The sequence below is a fragment of the Mandrillus leucophaeus genome, unplaced genomic scaffold, assembly GCF_000951045.1.
Source record: "Mandrillus leucophaeus isolate KB7577 unplaced genomic scaffold, Mleu.le_1.0 Scaffold938, whole genome shotgun sequence".
NCBI lineage: Eukaryota > Metazoa > Chordata > Mammalia > Primates > Cercopithecidae > Mandrillus > Mandrillus leucophaeus.
In genome coordinates this window covers 108,523-115,927 of record NW_012110230.1, presented here as the reverse complement: position 1 = coordinate 115,927, position 7,405 = coordinate 108,523, and positions in this window count along the sequence as shown.

The window sequence follows — 7,405 nt, the reverse complement described above, 5'->3', positions numbered from 1 at the left end:
TCACTCTCCTTCCCTCATGTGAAGGGTATCTCTGTCTCCGAGCTGCTCTATCCGAGCTTGGGGAAGGGTGTAATATGAACTGTCCTTCCTACCCTCTTCAATGCATCTTATTTCCATGCTTCACCCAGATGCCATAGTCTCTCACCTTAGTTCTTGTGAAGGTATTTTCTTGTACGATGGCTGTTCAAATTGATATTTCTATAAGGGGATAAACCCTGGAAAGGCCTTTTCTATCATCTTGCTGATGTCACTCTCCATTATATTCTTTATTTGCAAACTTTCTGGCTACTCTGTGAAATTAGGGAGCCCAGTATTTGGGGGATGAAACGGCCAGATCTGTGTATATTTAGGTTCTAGAGTGATTAAATTTTGGGGACACAATAGATGTAAACTCATTTGAGGGCCTTTGCTGTGAGGGGTTTCTAGGGGCATTGTAGCATAAGGTAGTGTGGTAACACATAGGAATAATTTAATTATTAGAGACTTTTTGACATTTTATTGTTATTTCACTTTTTAAAAAAATTTCTTTGTTAAAAGGTGGGAGTAGGGACACAGTAAAGTTTCCATAGAAATATTTCTGCCTTCTGTCCTGATGATTTGAGTTTCACCTGTGCTGGCCTTAGTATTTGGTAGCACTTAATATTGTGTTTTTAAATTTACCACTTGAACTTGATTCTGTGCTTGCCAAGCAAACTAAATGGAGGATCTAAACGGAAGATCTCAGCTCAAGAAGCTTCTGTCCTATCATACTAATTAGCACATGCCTGAATCTGACTGGACAGCCCAGGGCAGAGTGAGTCAACAATGGCTAATTTACTCTGTGCTTCTTATAGGAACTGTTTATAACCAGAGGTGCACATTGCAGTGTGTGTGTCTGGCTTGGGGGACTTCTATCCTTATGTTTACAGGACTTAAGGCCTGATTTCAGGGTATGTTGGGGTGCTCTTACAAGTCATTTTAGTGATTCTATAGATCCTATTCAAGCTTTATTAAGCTGCCAAGCACCCACCTGCTCCCATAACCCCCGTAGTGCCCTTCATTTAGTGTCACAGAATGTGAGACAATCAGAGAGCATCTTAATGCCTCCATGGTGAGTGCAAGGACACTCCTTTCCTCCTCTTTTGGTTGAATTTATGAATGCTTTTATTGCTATGTGTTTTAAGCTTTCTGGTATATATTACCAAAATAATGCGACTCTATCTTTCACTTTTGCATAGGGTCTCCTGGGGGCAATGAATCATTAAAGAAAGCCCAGGGAAGAGGATAAAGTCTGAAAATTTCATCTGTCTTTCTGACAACCTGAGTCTGGAAAGCCTTACCAATCAATGTGCTCTCAGTGTACCAGTAAGCCAAAAACATGCCTCAGAAACTTCAGTTGTCTTCCTACACGCCTGGAAATTATAATGCTATTAGCTGAGGTTCATAGGATGGAAGATGCAGAGTGATTTCCCTGAGTGACAACTGTCTTGGACACATCTTTACTTTGGTGTCTAATGGCATCTCAAGCTTTTAATGCTAAAGACAGGGAATAAGGCTTCCTGGCAAAGGGAACAGGTTAATCCAAATCCCTGAGGCTGTCTATGGCACATCTTTACTTTGGTGTCTAATAGGCATCTCAACCTTTCAATACTTAAAGTAGAACTTTTGGTTCCTTTCTCACCCCATACCCACACATCTATCCACACCTCTATTCCTTATCAAATGGCCCAAAAGCTAATAGTCACCTTCTTCTATCCACATCCAACCTATTGGTAATTCCGGTGGCTATATTGCTAAATGTATTTGAAATCTGTCTACTTCTTATCGCTTGCACTGCAACTACAATCTGGAACATAATTATTTCTCCTGAATTACACAGCAGCAGCCTCATAGTCTCCCTTAGACCCCTACTTTGCCCCATGATTATTTCCTTCTAGTAGTTTCCTATAGCAAGTAGAATAAAATCGAATCTTCACCATGGCTTGCAAAAACTCTTCACAATCTAGCCTCTGCCTACCTCTCTGGCCTTATCTCCTACTATCCTTACCTGTCACTCTAGCTTTCCTTAAATGTACCAAGCTTGTTTCAGCCTCAGGGACTTGGATTAACCTGTTCCCTTTGCCAGGAAGCCTTATTCCCTGAATCCTTACACAACTGCTGTCTTCTTGTCCTTCCAGATGCAGTTCAAATATCTTCATCGTAGAGAGGCCTGCTTTGTCTATCTTAGCTAAAATAGTCTTCTGCCCATCACTCTATCTCATTATTCTGTTTCTTTTTGTTTTAGCACTCATTACTATCAGAGATTTTATTATTTTTATATTTGCATGCTTATATTTGGTCTTTATTAACTAGACTATAATCTCCATGAGGGCAGAAACTATATGGTCTGTAGTGATAAAAATAATACTAGTTTAGGCAAAGAAGCCAAACTTTACGAAAGAGTATTATTGGTTTTATAACCACGTAGAAAATATGTATCAACTGCTCCTTGGCTTTGGGAGCCAAGACACATATGGTCATCTGGGAGAGGTGAAGGCATGCAGAAAAAAATGCGAGATAGCTGAAAACAAAAGGTAGCTATCTTTGACGGCTTTATTCATTCAAAGGAATAGGGCAAGTTCTGGATGAGTCAAGGGCAACTCCGTAGCATAGTCTAGAACCAGAGGAGGCAACTTGGAGAAGAAGTAGAAAACACAATGGACAAACCAAAAAAGATAAGATTTGAACACTGATTCAGGGCAAGTGATTGAGCCCATCATAAAATAATGCCAAATTAGTTCCACCCTAGCAGCTGGTTCTAGCATCCATTTCAATAATATACATCTTGACTATGTACACAGCTTATCTTCATTGGCATTTTTCCCTTTAGGCCCCCACGCTTCATTGAAGAACAAACCCTATTACATAGATACTTTTTACATAAGGGTTAAAAACTGCATGTTAAGTGAAGTATCATACCACAAATACACAATAAAATGAATATAAAATGAAAAATAATCAATAGGTTCATTAACAGAATCATGACAGATTTATTTTCAATTTGTATAAATGTCCATAGAGAATTATATTTTAGTTTTAGTTTTTTATTTTTGTCTTTAGGAACCATGAAATCCAGTTTTTAGACAAAGCGTTTCTCTAAAAGATGGAGTTTGTCTATAGACTACTTTCATTAAGAATATTTCTTTCAACATTAGCTTTCATTATCTGTAAAATGAGAGAGTAATAACAAGTAATAAAAAAAAAATCTCTTTCTGTTTCTTACATAAATGCCTTTTTGTTGTTGTTGAGACAGAGTCTTGCTCTGCTGCCCAGACTGGAGCGCAGTGGCGCAATCTCTTCTTCCTGCAGCCTCTGCTTCCCAGGTTCAAGCGATTCTCCTGCCTCAGCCTCCAGAGTAGCTGGGACTACAGGCCCATGCCACCGTGCCCGGCTAAGTTTTGTATTTTTAGTAGAGACAGGATTTCACTATGTTGGCCAGGCTGGTCTAGAACTCCTGACCTCCAGTGATCTGCCCACCTCAGCTTCCCAAAGTATTGGGATTACAGGCATGAGCCACCATACCCAGCCCATAAATGCCTTTTTTATCCAGCAACTTGTACAAAGAAGTCTTAGAGAAAGGTATGACTACACAAGTGTTTAGTGTGGCTTATAATTCATATTTAAATATATCAACAAGGTATCACCTTGACTGAGGATTTAAAAAAATACGATATTAACAAGGGAGATGACATACGATAATAAATGCTTCTGAATTGAAATATAGACTCACTTGAACTTTGCTCGCTTTTGATTTGAGAGAGAGAAACCAAGAGTGAGCGAGTGAAGAGAGATGCATATGTGCTTTATGAAGAAAACGGCTTTTGTAAATGACTCAGTAGTATGCAGGCTGACTTTTATTTCCTGACGCCTCTGGCAGACATGGGAAAGTGCATTCTTCCACACAGGCGTTCTTGGAATAAAATGTCCCTGGAGAGTTAGCTTCCTGCTTCATCATTTATAGTACCTGTTTTACCTACTAATCTATACCTCACAGAACTATTGAGAGGCCTAGCTAATAAAAAATGGTCATAAAGCACTTGGCAAAATCACAACAACTATAAAAAAGAATAAATGCAAATGTGGTAAGGCTTGTCTTTCTGGTATGTCCATGAAGTCTTTGTGTATGAAGTGATATAGTGACTCAAATGTTAAAGTTTTTTTTTTTTTTTTCCACAAACTGGGAGTAGTTAAGCCTGCTGGTTTGCTGGAGGAAGTTGTTTCTAGTAGGCCACTTGATTTAAAACCATCCTACTAATTCTAATATTAAGCCTCTCCTCATGAATTCTTGCATAAATTATGTGATAATTAATGCCTGCTTATTTAAAGAGGAAGTACAACATGTTTGTATTAAAAATCAGATAGGTATATAAATGGGTTGTGTAATAATCAATGGCTGTACCTACATCATCACAGAATCCGAATTAGCAGCACCTATTTGGTGGTTTTATTAAGTAACCATAGGGAGAACACAGTATAATTACTATGCATAGTATACATGCTAATGTCATATGTTCCTGATCCATAACTCAGTACAAGAGGGAAGTGAAGGGAAGGCCCAGGAAACAGCTGTGCAGCAGGCAGAAAGAAGTCACTATACACTGATGCAGGAATTTTAGTAAGTCACATGCCTATGGTCAGGCATACGGACAGGAACATGGGTCCAAAATCCTCCTTCCCATTCCAGCCAAGTCCAGTTGTTTTGATTGGCAATCTCAAGAAGAAAGGAAGAAACTACTGGAATTGTGCACCGTGAATGAAGAAAGTCAGGTGAGACTGCATCCTTTTTACAAGGAAACATATAAGTTCTCACCAAACTAAGAAGACCTTGATCAGTTTCACAGCACTACAATTCTGCTGTTCCTTCTTTCCCACAGAAGATTACAAAATGGTCTGATAAGACCATTTTTGGGCAAGTCTTACTTGCCTAAGACTTGGGTCTGTGACATCAAAAACAACAGCAGAGAGAAAGATGATGTCCAAACTTTTGAAGCCCAGAAGAACTCTCAGTCCTTGTTCATTTTTATCTTGTTATAATTTGCAATAGTAAGAGATTGGGAGTTTGTCATCTGTTTTGGAGTTTCAAATCTCTGTTTATGATTCATAGGAACTTCTGCTGTGGAATTATACCATTTGACCTGGTATTTGACTGAGTTCTGTTTGCTGGAATGTTGCATTTTTTCCCTTCTAGAATCGATCTTATACAAATGCATGTAATGTTTGCCTAGTTATTTTCTCATATTTTAGGAAAGCAGTACTTGGCACATAGCAATTTGTTTTGATAATCTCTCTATTTACATTAGGACTAAGGTTGCTTATAGGGGCTGCTGATTCTGTTGAACTATTATCATCATGTTAGATGATCATTTATGTTTCCTTCCAGTAAATTCTAATAACATTGCTCATTGGATGTGATTACTCATTCTCCTGAGAGTATTAAATGGGTGTGAGCAGAGCCGCCATACAAGGAAGACTGTATTCATGTGGAGTATCTTGTAGGTGGGGTTGGGAAATTCTTTCCCATGCAATGCCTCAGGGTTACACAAACACAGCACTCTTTCTTGAAGTCCAAATGAGAATCCTCAAAGAATCTCTGAAGAAAATTTGACTCCACTGATTACCATCTGTTGGTGACACTCTGCTTCAATTATTCTTTGTTCTGAACTCCAAGGACTATTTTAAGCTCTACAATGTCTGGCAGATTGAGGAACAAAGATAAGGGAGGACACGCAGAAGCTGGTCAGAGGTAAGAAAATTTATTTACGATTTTTGGCAAATCACCTGAAAAAGGCAGAAGAAGATCTTTTGCTGTGCTGTATTATTTCTGATAACTTTACTATATTTTCTTACTAAAAGTTTAACAGCAAAATAAACAAATATCATCATTTACCCCTTGAATGTTAGAGATATTTGGATATGTTCAGATTTCGTAGTAAAGATGTCAAAATTTATCTGAGTTCTTTTGTCCACAAACTGGAAGACAACGGTTTTTATTAAATTTGATTTTAAATCAACATAGAATGCTAACTCTATAAGCTTTGAGGTGTGAAACAACTCAGAAAGGCATGCTTTCAGGGAAGATATTGCTCCCAAATCCTTACCTCCATCTCTCTTTATTTTAAAAGTATTTCACATGTCTTGTTGAGGGAGATTTTACCTTCAGATTCAAATTCATGATATTGCTGCTAAGTATAAAAAGGACAACATGCCAGGAGAATGTTTTCCTTAGCAACACTATCTCAGTCAATATTAAAAGGCAGGTCCTGATAAAATAATTTAAAGATAGTTTCCTAAGAGTGTCAATAAATTTGATTTGTTAAATACTTCATAACTTTTCTTCTATAATAAATGAAGGTGGTGATACTATTCATAAATTTCACCTAAGAATACTAATCAGAGGTTGTGTAGAGTTACAATCTAGGAAATACCTGACTTGGATACATGTTGGCTACAACTTATGAGATGCTTGCCTCAAAAAATTCATTTCTAAGTTAATTGTTTAGAACTCAAAATCTTAATATATATTGGTGAGGCTTATGAGTCTAGTAAAGTTATATTGAACCTGAAGCATTATTAATAGTATTATTTTTAAAAATACCATTCTAGAGTTTATAATAGTGTTTATTATTTCATATTCAGAAGGGAAAGAAGCTGTCAACTTTAGTAGTCCTGGGTATTAGTAACTCTGCACTTCTGTCTAAGGCATATTACTACACGGATTCAATGAATAAGTGGTTGGGGTTGGGAAGCCAGGGGTTACCTTTCCAGTTGTCATAGTATACTGGAAATCAGGGCAGTTGGCTCACTAAAAGCCCTGAACTTGGGTTTCTCTACACCGTTAATATATAAGGATATATATGTTGGGGACTTTTTGGACATGGTTTGAGGAAGGTGGACATTATTAGGTGGATAAAAAGTTGCAATTAGTCCATTTTACATGACACTATAGTCAGAACTAAGTAATCATTCATTATAGTCTGATCACAACTTTCATGAAAATCAACTAAAAATTCAGAATTAAGTATTTTTAAAAGTTTACAATGCATTAAAGAGCAAGCAATCAAGTGGAAATATTTAGGGGTGGAGGATGGGGGACAAATAAAAGTAGCCACGAGTGCCACCTTTCCCTGTAATCCCAGCACTTTGGGAGGCCGATGGGGGTGGAACATGAGGTCAAGAGATGGAGACCATCCTGGCCAACATGGTGAAATCCTGTCTCTACTAAAAATAGAAAAATGAGCTAAGCGTGGTGGCAGGTGCCTGTAGTCCCAGCTACTCAGGAGGCTGAGGCAGAAGAATCGCTTGAACCCAGGAGGTGGAGGTTGCAGTGAGCCGAGATCACACCACTGCACTCCAGCCTGGCCACAGAGTGAGACTCTGTCTCAAAAAA